The sequence below is a fragment of the Ruditapes philippinarum genome, unplaced genomic scaffold (genome assembly GCF_026571515.1).
Source record: "Ruditapes philippinarum isolate M1 unplaced genomic scaffold, ASM2657151v2 ctg665_1_1_1_1, whole genome shotgun sequence".
Taxonomy (NCBI): domain Eukaryota; kingdom Metazoa; phylum Mollusca; class Bivalvia; order Venerida; family Veneridae; genus Ruditapes; species Ruditapes philippinarum.
This window is the reverse complement of record NW_026865684.1, coordinates 75,014-91,057: the sequence shown is the minus strand read 5'-3', so window position 1 is coordinate 91,057 and position 16,044 is coordinate 75,014.

Sequence of the window (16,044 nt, the reverse complement as noted above, 5' to 3'; positions counted from 1 at the left end):
AATGTAGGTCAAACTAGGAATTAGGTTAAACATTCCACTTTATAAGTCTTTTGACCCTGCTTTCTATCAGACACAGTTAGATTAGTCTTCTGTTAGACATGTTTGATAATTTGACTTGCATTTATCAAACATTGGTCGTGGATATGTCTGTCAAATGTCTATACAATGGATTATTTGCTTAGACGTTTGTAAAGAAATCTCAGTAAATCTTGTTTATAGGAATATATCTAATGTTTTAGTTTAAAATATTTCAGAAAAAGTAAAGGAGAACGTAAGTTATTTTCATTTATAACTTTATTCTTAAATTTAACCACACTTATCATATAACCTTCATTATCATATAACCTAGCTTGTTATTAATAATATCTGTCATATGTTGCGGCACATGAGGGGACCCGCCCATTTGGCGGTAACAAGGCTTGCGCGGGTTCCAGAGGGACGGATATTCCGATCCGAACAGCAAACATATGTCAGATATTTTTTCTTGCATTTTCTGGCATATTATTTCATATTTAAAATGGTTTACCTGAATATGATATATGTTCATGGAAATTAAAGTCATTTCATCCATAACTATTGTCTTACAATAGCGTAACTATGAACTTTAAACTTAAATAACAACGGCGAAATGACGCCATCCTAAGCACATATTTCCCTTCTAAAACAACGTCATTTTAACGCGGTTCATTCATAAAATGCGCTTAAATGACGTTGTTGTGTGGCACGCGACTCATCTGGCAACCCCATGCCAGATGAAATTTCCAGCATGAGTAAAACTCACGGAAACGCCAGTCTGCTATGCAAGAAATATCGAAACTTATCCTAATTTTATATATAATAGAATTTAACAAATAACATTAATCTGTTGCATTATATGATATCACTTATTATATAATCTCTTTTTTATATATTGAAACTTATCATATAACCTTATAGTTATAATGGGACCTAACAAAAGATGTAATCTAATGTACTATATGACCTTAATTATTATATAACCTAGCTTTTAATGTAACGAAATTTATTATTCAATTAAGCATATTATTTAACCGAACGCTTTGTGTAAACTGGCATTTTATATTACTTAAACCTATTATAAAATGTCTTTTTTTAAAATTTAAATTGTCATGTAAAGGAAATTGACAAATATTAAGATGTATAGATTTTAACTTTTTAACTTCATTATGCTAAAGTACTCATACTTTGATAAATTATTTCTTATTTAAATAGACTATTTCATGCAATCAGTATCGAAATAAATTACACATTTCACATATTTACATTTGTAACAATGCAAATGATATTAAACAACGCTTCTATCAATTTTTTTTCTTCACATTTTGTTTGTCTTTGCTAGTTTCACCTTTGCGGAAACAAAACATCGCCATTTAAAGTTAATTTCACTGAGTTGATAATCATTTTAAAAAAGAATTTCTATCTTTCTATAGAAAGGTATTCTTTATAGTAAAGGGTCACCTTTTCACACCTTATTTCAACACAATGAATTGCAGAGACGAGATTTTTTAGAGAAATGCTCTTATTATTTCTTGAACAGACTCGAACCAGGTTCGTCCAGTTCATTTTTTCCATTTTTTGATAACGGTACCTTTTTTCTATGACCCTTAGCTTTTTAATGAATTTGGTTCATACAGATCATTACATTATTATAAACATTGTATTTTATTTGTAACCTATCAATATGAAGAGCAATTTAACAAAATAATTAAAGTTTTACAGGATATGCATAGTCTTTATAAAATTTGGGATTTTATTATTGTCCAAAAGTTAATTGAAATGTAACTTGTTAAAAGGTGAAGTCTAAAGTTTAAATGATATATTAAATTAAATAGTTTCGGCATATATTACTGACTAAACATCGCGATTTTGTTTGAGTATTTACGTTTCAAGATATATTTTAATATCTGTTACGTATATAATAATTTCTAACAATTTCCTCAATTGTATTATACGATAGCATTCATTAAAAGAGCAATCATCTGCTGGTATACAGTTCGCAGATCATTAACTAATTTAATCTCATTGAGAGAACTAGACATTGAACTATTTGACTTATGCAATTTCTGCCGACATTGGCCAATTACAATACTTGATTGACGAGGGCTTCTTTGTATTTGAAAAACGTGGATGACAAAAGACGCTGCACTTTTCAAAAGACAAATAATTCCGAGGCCAAAAGAATTGAAAGCAGTTGTTTTGGTGAAATCTAGAAATTACGTAAAACCATTTCGTTAAAAGGTATCTTTCATTATAATAACACATATGATATTGCTACAAATTATTATCTAGCAGACGGTTAACATTGAAATTGTACATATTTCCGACTATTGCAGAGAATAATCGGTTAACAAAATAAGATCAAAAGATTTTCTATTTGAGTTATTTAATTGAGCCTGTTAATGACCTGTAGTAGTAAAAGAAAGGCAAAGTCCATTATTCCATCACTTGCTTAAAACAAACCTTAAATTCTTTATTAGATGTGCTTAATATGTATTTGATATTTAACTTGAGCTCTCGCATATTATTTCATTAAGCTCGTTAAAAATGCTGCGTTTCTGAAAATCAATCTCGTAATTGCAGCATTCTATGTAAAGTGATAAAGGTGCTTCTAATTCTTATCATATATTCTAAATATTCAATCACAATAACAAAGATGAATATACAATTCAATCTCCTTGCCCTGAGAGAACATTTACATTCCTTGACAATTTATTATTATAATATTATGATATTTAATAAAAGTGGCATACAATTACACATTTCACGAATTCAACAATGAAAATGATATTTAATAATGCTTCTATCCAAACTTTCTTTTCCTTTTAGTTGTATTTGCTAGTTCCACCTTTGCCAGGAGAAAACTATGTAACGTATGTCATCATGAAATGTTCATTTTACTGAGCTGCTAATTATTCTATAAAAGTATTTTATCTTTCTATATAAAGACATTCCTTATAGTGAATGGTCACTTTCTCACACCTAATTATAACACAATGAATTGCAAAGACAAAATTTTTAAGAGAAACGCTCTTATTAATCTTATTAATTTGGAATTTATGAAAAAAGCCTGTCAAATGAAATAGCGTGACATGTCATTAAACAGCTTGATTAATGTCACGTCGGACATAAACCAATCAACCGTTGAAATGTCATAGGGATTATGTAAAAATAAGTGATAAATCTTCCTTGTGGTGAAAGATAAAAAGTTTGATGATTAAGTACAGTTTGTCGTTGCAACCTTTAAGAAAGTGTGCAGTGTCCAGTTTATTTTCTATACAAAAGAGTGATGTCTTAGGATTTCAAAGCATATACTTAAACAAATCTTACACTTTAAAGATATTGATAAGAAATAACGTTATTCGAGAGATAACTTTTAATTTTTGTTTGCCCCATAAATGCATTGGCATTTTTATTAGAATCGTTCTAATTCTTCCTTTGTAATATAAATAGAAATTCTTTCATTGTCAAACACGGTTATTGCTGCACCTTTGATTCCAATACTAAAAGAGCTGGCGCTAGCGGGCGCTAGAGATGTGAAGTTTTATAGCTTAAACATTTTCTCTTGAACAGACTCGAACCAAGTTTGTTAAGTTCATCTTTTTTCATTTTTGATAACGGTACCTTTTTTCCTATGACTCTAACCATTTTTTTGAATTTTATTTTTAAATGATAGGTCAAAGAGATCATTACATTAGTATAAACTTTGTATTTTGATACGTAGTTTCATATCAATATGAGGAGCAAATTTACAGAATAATTTTATATTTAAATTTTACAGAATATGCATTATCTATATAAGAATTGGGTTTTGATATAATTGTCCAAAAAGTAAATTAAAATGTAACTTGTAGACGTGAAGTCTAAAATTTAAATGATATATATTAAACATTTTCGACTTACTTACTGAGCATTGCGATTTCGATAGAATATTTTCGTTTCAAAATACATTTTAATATCTGTCATATAATACATTTTAAACATTTTATTTTACGACATTATTCACTAAAGGAGCACATTTTTGTTGGCAAACAGTTCTTGGCTCATTAGCAAATTTGATCTCATTTAGAAGACTAGACATTGAAATGATTTGACTTGTGCAATCTCTCCCGACATCGGCCAATTACAATACTTGATTGATGAGGGCTTCTTTGTATTTGAAAAACGTGAATGACAAAAGACGCAGCTCTTTTCAAAAGACAAATGAGGCCAAATGAATTGAAAGCAGTTGTTTTGTTGAAATCTAGAAATTACGTAATTACATTTTGTTAAAAGGTTCTTTAATTATAATAACCGATTTAATATCGCTACAAATTATTATATAGCAGACGGTTAACATTGAAATTGTATACTTTCCGACTGATGTAGAGAAAAGTTGGTTTGCGATAATATATTTTAAGATAAGATAATATTTTCTGTTTGAGTGATTTAATTGAGCCTGTTTATGACGAGTAGTTGTAAATAAAAGATACAGTCCATAATCTCATGCACTTACTAAACGAACCAACAAATTCTTAATCAGGTGTGCTGATGTATTTGATTTTTACTTGAGGCTCGCATAAGGTAATTTCATTTAATCGTTTAAAAGTTCAGTATTGAACATTGAAATTGTACATATTTCCGACATAATCCCATGCACTTGCTAAAAAAATATATTCTTTATTAGATGTGCTTAATATGTTTTTGATTTTTTGCTTGAGCTCTCGCATTATGTAACTTAATTTAGCTCGTTAAAAATTCAGTATGGAACCAACATTCATTCAATATCTTGTACTGTAAATGATTAGTTTTTTATCTACAAAACGTGTTAAAATATGTCGTTTAATTATGTATCGTGCACATTGCCAAAGCAATCTTGATCAATTTTATTAGTATATAGAGGATATTCAATGCGTATAGGTTTCATACTAAAAGTATTGAATGAGTTGAATAAAATCATATAATGCGAGACTCTGGCGAGCGTAATATTGCTCTATTAAACGAGTTCAAGAAATCTAGTATTGAATCTGCACGAATACAATATTCTATTTATCACATATATAAAATAAGAATGGTAAATTATTAAATAGAGTTTGTTTTTTTATGACGCGCCTATAGTGTAATTCTAAAATTAGCGCTCTAATAACGTTATGTTTATATATAACGCAAATGACGTCACGTCAAAATGATACTACACTTGTGTAATATCGGTTTTATTAATTAGCTTTATTACACTGCTGCGCCGCGGTCTATGTGATAAAACTTATTATTTTTGTTCAATTACAATCTCCATCAGCAATCAAATGGCTAAACATATTCCATTCAGAATTACTTAAGGTAGATGTGGTTTCTTGTTGCTGGGTCGTTTGGGGGTTGCGTTCATTGAACGCCGCCTTTCCTTGATGATCTTGTTTATCATATTTTTAATGAAATGTTTGTGAAATGGTAAAAACATATCTTGTAATGGACATCAAGGAAAATTCGTCTGAGACTAAATTATCACATGTAATGAACTGCATCTATCAATTATTGCTATCGATTGCATTACGTCTCCTTAATAACGTAAGATTGTCTGGAAAGTTCCCTTAATTTGTTATTGTTGGTACATCGAATTTCTTTCCATGGTGTCCAAGGTATCTGATTTAACTAATGACTCAGTGTTTACGCAATTCAGTTCATGTTTTCATTTGGAATTGCAACACGTTATTATTACAACATGCCATAATGTTAAATAAGATTTATTTCAAATCACTTTATTAAATAAGTTTTATTGCAAATGAATGGTTCGTAATTGTAATTTTACAATGTACAATCGACACTCAGCAATGACAGCATATGCATATAACAAGCATTCTCTTGCATGTTTGTTTCTTCAGTCATTCACATCATTAACACCAACAAAATCATATTAATGATTATAACTATTACAAACAATCATTTTACATACGTATTACATACATATTAGTTTTATGTTTAGGTTAATTATTTTCTACCGGTTTTGGTTCTGTTGAACCTCTATTTCATTCTTTTTAAATTTATTTTGGTTGATGGATGACATGTTTTTTTAACCTTTCAAATACTGAACTACAATTAAGCATTTTACATTTATAAGCACTTATATGGTGTACTAAAATTTGATAGGTTTAATATCTCTCTTCATAGTGTAATACTTTTATATGAATCGTTTCATTTACAATTTTAACAACATTGCATAAAAATTATTTCTGGAAAAAAAGTTATTTACTTCACACCTAATATGACCGTAAGATGTTTTATAATATGACAATGTGCATACATGTATATTTATACGAATACGAATACGTATTCGTATTCGTATATTTATAAAACACTTTGCATAATCAAACTCATCAGAGTACATAATTGTTTTAAACAGATTGTTTAAACAAAGTTGAGTGCAGATCGTGCTTTCGTTTGATTGATTGACGCATTGCACTGAAACATGAGCTTAAAATGTGTCACAAGCTAAATGTTTTTTTTAGAATAAATAGCGAAATATGATAATCAGAGCCCGCTCAAGTTATTCATAATATTTATTATCTTAACCTAACCATTAGTTGTTCAATTAGCCTGTATAGAAAGGAATTTTCAACAAGTTTGAACAAACTGATTATATATCATTCATTTATTTATAAGATGTATATACATTGTAACATGGGTTTTTTTGTTAAATTGTGGAAGGACAAAATGTAGTCTTTGTCGGTATACTTCAAAACATTTCAGATATACTGGATGGTAATTGAGGTATATAACACATTGGGAATTGAATAATTTTAGAAAGAATGAATAAGTTTAGATAATAATTACATTTACTCTATTATAACAAATACGATGATAACTTGTTAAATTTGTCACACATCCCCCGCCCCTTTTCCCAAATATAGATATTTACTATATTGTATGCAGTATGTTCTGATTCTTCATACTTATATATTAAGCTGAATTTAAGCTAAGATCTGAGATATGAGACAATGAAGTCGTTGCTATATATGTTACATACATTCTGAAAGCGTGTTTCACCTTACTGTTATAACAATTTAATGACGCTTCAAAATGGGCTTTGATTTTAATATAAAATAAAATAATAATTTTATATTGCATTACGATTTTCTGTACATCAACATTTATTGATTTGTGTTCTTTACATATATCTGCAACCTTCCGTGCCTTTAACATTTTTATTCTTTCAAATACTGGCGCATAATATGAAAATTTAACATTTTCACTGACGTGTCCGTTTGACTTTCTTTCCATTTTATTTTAATTTCAGCACCATTTCAACAGATAAAAAAATAACAATTCTAAATAATTAAATTCTCATTTTGAAAGCCTTATTAAAATTCTATATATCTCCTATAAGATAAATGTAAATGTCGATTTCTCCCAAGTAATAATAAGATTAAAGGCATAGGTTGATTTTTTTCTAAGGAACGCAATTATGAATCCGACAACAAATTAAGATCTTGATTTAAGTCACGTGACATTTCATTTAACAACTTGATTGATGACACATCTCATACAAACCAGACAACCATTCAAACTTTATTCGGTTTCTTGTTCAAATTAAGCAATTATAATGCTAGTTAAATCTCAGATAAGATAATATAAAGAAAGAGTTCCATATAAAGAGGGTCATGTTGACCATGACCTGTGTCTTTTAAGAACGTAAACTTAAAAACAATAACTTAATAATTTTCCAAAAATAGATAAAAAATATTTATTTCATTTATTATACCAATCAAAGTATGTTTGTGTATCAATGTCTGCGACAAACTTGTTGATCTCGTTTACCATATTTTACAGTAGAAATTGAACCTAATTTTGTATCTAACATGATGGCATGGTGTTTTCCGTTTATGACAGTTAATTAAAAACAGCTTGAATTTGTTTTTTTAGGACTGGATCAAATTGAGAGTGTACGAGTTGATATGCGGTTACGAATGGATGATAATTATACAAATTAAGTGTATTGGGGGAATTATATATTTCTATTGGTAATAAGTGAACTATTTAAATTTGTTGTCTTACAAAGATTTTTATTATTATAGTTAGATGGTAATTGAACAGCATTATATTGAATGAAACTTTATTCATAAAAGTTACATTATGCTCATTTTATTTTCGTTGTCAAGTTAAGTTGAATAAGTAAATATTTCAAAAGATTGACTATTATGATGGTGACTGTCTTATAATTGAAAATACAAATGTAATACAATGTTAAAATAACTTAATGATAAATAGGCTGCCCCATTTTTTTAAAAACAATAGCGTTTCCCTTACATACTTTAATGAAATTTATAGAAATTGTCATTGGTTTCATCAACGTTTATTATTTGTTACTTTTTCGGAACAAAAAATATATAATTGAATACAGTTATAGCAAATATTCTAGCAATTTTTACTTTTACCTATTAAATGTCCATTTAGACTTTGATGAGCATAATATGACTTATTATTATTAATAAATTTAATATTAATCGTAATTTCCTACAGTAATTAATTGTAATTGCGGTACACAGAAAATTTTGAAGTATAAGGATAAGCATGCAAACATTGTACCAATATCAAATACATATACCAAATAAGATATAAGTAAATATCTAAAAGAACACCAACATGGTCTAAATTAATAATATTGTATCATTATCATGTTTGTCGACAGTAGTAGTAAATTTAATCTTCATCCGTTATAAATAAGGAAATTTACATTTAATGATAATTAAGGTGAATTAAGGAATTAAGTAACATCGGCTAAGTAAAGCATATATATCAAATGCTTCTTGAATTAAATTCAACTTCATATCTTAATTGATTTAGAATATCTATATTAAATGCTTCTTGTATGAAATTTAACTTGGAATCTTAATTACTTATGAATTCATGTGCATCGTAATGTGCGATATATTTTCTTGTATAGTAAGAGAAAACGATTTTTATTCCGTTGATCGCTCTAGCTTTACAAAATGCAACCTTTCCTTTTTAATTCTTAAAAAATAACAAGTGACATTCCATCTTTACTCTTTACTTCATTTAATTCATAATAATGAGTTTGAATTGATTACTTAATAAATCAATCATTTACATCATATTGATTCAATATTAATTTACAAAATAATAAGTTTGAATTGTTGATTACTTAATAAATCAATCATTTACATCATATTGATTTAATATTCATTTACTTGTATCAACTAATTTAATTTATTTATCGCATGTAAGAGGTCTATTTAAGTGACATATGAATTAACTTTGACTGGCTTTTGTTAATTGTATTTTCACGTTTTGTACTTTACACAATGTCAATATGATAAGTTTTTGGTGACTGACCTAACAAAAGACGGAACGACCGACCAAGAATAACAAGAATAAATCGGATAAACACGTCTGAATGGTTATTTCAACAAAGCTCCTTTTTACACATATTTAGATATTGCTTTTTATATCGATAAACTCTCCCAAAATGTTTTTCTTTTTTATCCCAGTAAACGTGCTCTTTTATCTTCATTATAAAAGCTAGGATAAAAGCATTATCTAATATGCATTTTAATACAATTCAAAATGTTTCGGATGCAAATTTGTCGAAAAACAGTTTGATAATTGAATAATTTACACCGTATAACGTCAATGTAATAAACATGTTCAAAGGATATTTAACTGATAATGGACTAATATTCTCATCATGTCAAGTTGTAGGAAAGAGACAATGTTTGTTGTTTTCTTAAACATTTACGGACCCTTTTCGACATTTTTTTATTTCTATTTCAGGGTTTCTAGAATATCTACCACAGGAGTCAATAAACTGTTTTCGTCGAGTAAAAAATGGCAAAAACAAACAAGATTGGGTTTTGTCACAAAAACATATGACCCTAAAGTATGAACTCTATATCTTGAACAGCAGCGTGTAAATCACACCAGCGGTTTAACATATGAAAGCCGTACAATATTATTTTCCTTTTCTTCTTTTAGCTCTGGTGACAAATTTCGTGCAGCAGTGAAGCAAAACCTATAAAAAATATGCAAACTGAGGGTTGGTAGTAATCACTCTGTAAATATCTCTCGAGTTCCTCCAAACAGTTTGACCTGTGAAAGGTCGACAAGACATTTATATTTCTATTTTTAGGTCAGTGGGAGGGGCATTTTGTACAGCGAAGCAGAAACTGCCACTGATACGCACAACTATGGTTGGTGAAGTTTCGCCGAAGTCCTGTCAGAAGTTTGATCTGTGAACATTGGACAAAGACTTTCTTATTTTAAAACAAATGTACCGACATCTATGAAAAGTTTTCTCGTACTACCCTTCAATATACTTATAATTTTAATGGTATTTCAGGATCATGGATGACGGAACTCCACATAACGGGACAAACATTTTTTTTAAATAAATGCTCCATTAAGTTCATTATTTGTATTTTCCATACATAAATAGCCAGTAAACAGCATTTTAAAAATGTTAATGAATATTAATCAATTAACTTTAATTTCAAAGTTTAATTAAAAAATTAAGAAACACAAAGATTCCATGTTATTGATAACAATTTCTCTAAAATGTGTACTTGTTACAAAGTTAAAACCAAAGCATAACAATGAATTGTAATGATGTAATACACGATAATATCACACGTAATTTAAAGATATTGAAGCTACCAGGAATTGTTTTCTAAGAATATTTCTTCCTAATCTCGCGTGATAAATGAGCTGTTCTGCACATAAGGCTATTTTGATAGAGTTTATCCAATGTTGATTGCTGTGATATGAAATCAATATCTTGCAAATTACATTTATTTATAAATGATAAGGGATTAGCTTTGTATTTTAAAAGATGTATTCAGTGCCAAAAATCAAGCAAAATTAAAACTATATATTTAGGCAAATTTTGACAAAGCTTTTCTTGGTCTGCCCAAATTCACTTCTCGCCAACATTTTATGACATGGAAAGGAACACCTTTGTCTTTAACTGAAACTTTAGTTAAAAGAGTAACCAGGTAGTATAAAATCCCTAATAAATAGCAATACAAAAAATCAACTAGAAAAACTGACTAAATTTCATCTTCGCTCATTAGTACAAATTGAACAATCCTTCTCATTCCTTTATCTGTTGGCAAACACATCTCGTCTTTTCAGCAAATTGAATTTCATGCTAGACAAATAGTAGTTTAGCTTTAGCAATTTGTCCTTATAGTTGGCAAATTGCAGCTCTTGATTGATGACCCTTTCATGTATTTGCAAAATGTAGTTGGCAACAGACAGTGCACTTCGAAAACGACAAACAGACAGCATCCAATTCCAATCGGGCACATATAGTCTAATAGTTAATATTTATTAATTCTTCTCAAACACATTGATGGAATCATCGCTATAATCTTATTTCTAAATAATGTTCTTTGTTAGGTCAATCAAGCGGTTGCGAGTTCAAGAACGGAACATTTTTGCACTCTTTGTTCTACATTATAAATAACATTGTTACATCTCCCTCTAGAGTGATTAGACTTTATGAGAATCTATTCATGTTTTTTTGTTTAAATGTACACCACGCAATCTTGCAAAAATAAGTTCGGATATCAATTGGTAAAATATTGAGTGTATCAGCGATAACACATCGTTTGTTAGTTTTCTTTCTTACACACAATTAACAACAATCTTTCTACTGTTAAACTAAATTAAAATCTGAAATGCTTTGTATAAATCATCAATTCCTAACAGCGGAGTAACGCCTTCAAATAAACATTTCTCCTAGCTTGTCACTTTGCAATAACGATTTCTACATTTTCCAATGAATCCGCATTTAAGACAATAATCCTCTTTCATAAATCATACGGAATTGCATGTTGCACATTGCCTGTTTAGTTAATGAAAATGCGAAATATCGATAAATAAAAAAACCATGTCTAGCATTTCATTTATTTACATGTAACAGAAAGCCATTGCAAGTTACACAATGTTAATCATTAATGGGTGTATAAATCTTTATATTCACGAAGAAGACTTCCATAACATGAAAATTCATTAATCATTTCTAAGGAGAGAAAGGAAATATTCCTGCATTAATTATAATATTAATTGAAATATTAAAACTTGAAAAATTATATTATATAATTATATAATAATAAAACAGAAAAATTTCACAAGCAATTGAATTGGTTCATCAACTGGTTTGTTTTAAAATGACTTATAGAACGAGTCAAGCTTGCGTCATTAATATCTGTATCTAACATGCTTTTCAGTACTACATGTTGAAATGACTTATAAATAATACATAAAATATACAAAAGTGGATCAAAAGATTTAATTGATATTTTATAAAAGGTTTCATTTATTAAAAATTGAAAACGGTACTTTATAATGAAACAAGTTCTCACTGTGTAAAATCCGAATCCATTTAATGTTTAAGTCTTAAACGACATAGTTAATGTTATGATAAGTGTGTTCCTTTAATAGGAATAATCTCAAAGTAAGAACAAACAATGACGACTCCAACATTGTTGCTGTTGCTTAGATGTAATAAAATACAACAATTAATATTCTTGTGAGTAATGGTTAACATCAGGTCATGCTGTAAAAATCATTTTGCATTACAAATGTATAATATAATAAAGGTGGCCATTTGATTTTATCATCTCCTTCACCCTCAATATTGTGTCTGTTAGTTATGAAGATGATGACATGTCAACCTTACACTTATGTGTAAGGCCGTTGTTGACATGCATACATATGTATTATATGTATTATTTCGTTAAAATCATTTGAAAACATAAAAAGAAAACTTAAAAAACGGGAAACAAAAAATAACGCAATACAACAACTTTAAAACTTCATTGTTTTTCGGTTCTTTTATTCTTTTTACGTGGCGACGGTTGTTTCCATTTGGTCCTCATGTGTGCTTTTTGTGTTACTCAGTAGACATGATACTAAACAGAAACAAATTAGAATAAAAATCTCAATTATTTTAGAATTATCATCTCTAAGCTGAGAGTAATTAGATAACTCTAAGTTACTGTATTGTTGTATGACACTGGTATATTCCGTTAATGATTTCCTATATTAAAAAAAGGTAATGCATGTTTGAAATATGAAATTGTCCCAATAAATCATTTTCTATACCGCTCAAACATAGATACAATCCTGGAGATCAGAAGGTGCTATCAAACGCCAAAGAATATCAATAAATGTCTACTAAACACCAAAAATATTCACAAGTAGAGAAAAGGATGTCATATTGTATTTCTAACCGTTTGTTTCGTATTATTCATAATAAATATTGCTTCAGATTTTTTAACACCTAGTGATTTCATGCGTTTTTACTTCAAGTATCATGTAATAGTATGTATACAACAAGATCTTTAAATTATTTAAAACATCGTTGTCTGTGACGTATTCATGTAAGCAGTTAAATCATTATAAAAATAAAATAAGGATAAAATATCCTTTTAAAGCATTTTACGAGTTTGTAAATACAGTGTCATTTAATAATTGGTGTCATTTACTTTTAGACAATGATATTGCTTACGTCAAATTTTAGAATTTAATACAGGCTATCAAATGAAGAAAGAAACAGCAACAAAAATAAACGTTTGTAGTTCAACTGAAGTTCAAATCAGTTGGAGGGTTACAAATAATACACGTTTTTTAATTATTTCTGTGATTTAATATTATAAAGAAATGTTTATATCAATTAAGTTTACTTCATTTAATGTTTTGATGCATTACTTTTGCAAGGCTAAGATTAGACTTGCTTACAAATTGTGTAAGCGTCAGGTAGTCCTTTGACTTTAACATATATCAGACATATCATATCAGATAAAAATAAATATGTATTATCCTCAAGAACCAAACTTTCCATTCCCTTGGCTTAAAAGAGGTTAGTTAAGCTTAAACTTACTCTGACCGATGTGCTTAGCGTTTGGTTATTAAAGTCATCTTGAAATTTAAATTTATACAAATGTCTATTACAATATATACTTTCAAAAAATGTTCAATTTATTTTAAGGGCCATCTATTTCTGTGACAACTTAGTACAATTCTATATGAAAAATATTTCATTGTATTATATTAATCACATTAATACAGCATGCGTTATATTTTAACCGACTATTGTAATCTGGAGTTTGTAATCAATTTTATAATGACGATTAAATTAAAAGAGTTAAATTAATTATGTACAAAATAAAAGAAGTAAAATTTTAATTTGAATGATATGAAAACATTAAAGGGATATTCAGGCAAAATAATGAAAAAAAAAAATATTAAAATGATCTTATGTACTCAAATCACGCTATAATGACGTTTCAGCATGAATTTTTGTTTAAATTCTATATATTTTGGGTTTGAAGCGTAAATATATCTATATATGTTGAACAAAATTTAGAAGCCAAAAGAATCACTGAATACTTTTAAAACAAGTCAGGTGACTTGAACAAACCCTTGATGTTACAATAACAAATATTGTGGATATTGTACGATTGAAACAAGTCTAAGTCATTCATTTGACATGTTCTTTAACGTTTCCAGAGTTCACTGTGACAACTATTGTGAAATCCTAGCGCTTTAACCTGACCCACGCTGACCTAACCCAAGTTAGGAAACCACCATTTTATTCTTTATATTGAGAAAATTTTTGTTCCTTTCACTGTCTAATGTATACATTTTGCGGGCATTTACAGAAAAATGAATGAAAAATTCAAAACTAAGAAATGAAAATTTTGCCTGTGTCTCCCTTTAAAGGAGGTCTATTGACTACCAAACACATGCGACATTTGTAATTTGTGCCATCTTTTTAGTTTAATTTGAATGATATTAGAACGGTTAAGATGTTTATTCAACACAACCGAATACTTGAGACATCTTGTCTTAAGAATTTATCTGATTGAAATTTTATCAATTAAAAACAAAATTACACCTGATATAATTTGACCAGTTGACTTCTCCATATCAGATGCGACATTAATCATGTTGTTGAATGGCATGACCAGCGATTTCATGTGTCTTGTTTTAAGTAAGATTATAAGGGTTTTCCCTTAAAAAAGGCCAACAGCATATTACTTTTTGTCATTATCTTCAGGGATTGATAGTTTTATAGGAGAAATATTTTATCATATTTACAATCTAGACGGAAAGAGCATTCAGTCGTTTAAGTTGGGATTGACAAATAGACCGCAACCTGCAGAAGAAAGACAAAGAGTTAATGAAAACCTCAACAAAATAAAGTTCATAATATTTTGATCTATTTACACGTATAAAATCATTTATGACCTATCAAGTCTGTTATTGAAAAAGGACATAAAATTGGAACTGTTCAATCATTGGATATGGACATTTATAATGCTGGGAATGATTATAAAAAGCTTATATAATTTGAGTTTAAAAAATGATAAATTCCGTTATACTGGAAGCATTTTGAAGTCAATAGTGCTGATATAAGTAATATCATGGTTTTAAATGCCTTATGTGTTTGTCTATACTTGGAAAGCTGTATCAATCATTTACATGCTACGTTTGAATATTTAGAGATATGCATACCTTAATAATACCAATGCAACATTTTGTATCGGCAAGAAAACATCAGTTGAACCGTTTATAGCACTAAAATATCTATTATATTTACATAAATTTTCCTTGGATTGTGTGCTTTTCGACTTAATGTTGGAAAAATATGTCAAACGTGATAATAAAAGTCTTAGCTTATAAATAAGCTGAATATGTACACATTTGAAAATATTATTCATTATCGATACTGCTTATTATTAATGTATTGTTGATGTAATAAAAACAGATAATTTTGCGATCATTTGTTGTCATCATGAAATTATATTCCCAGAATTATCACTGCCAATCTGAAAATCAGTCTATACCGAAAGCAAACGTTTAATAAACACAATCACTGACCACCACTAAAACTGATTTGTTACCACCAGAATAGACATTTATTATATGGTTTGTTATAACCTAATAACATAAATATCTTGTATCATTTACAAATTTTCCATTTTGGTATTTTCCAATTAAATCCAATGTCACAATTACAAAGAGCAATTTGTA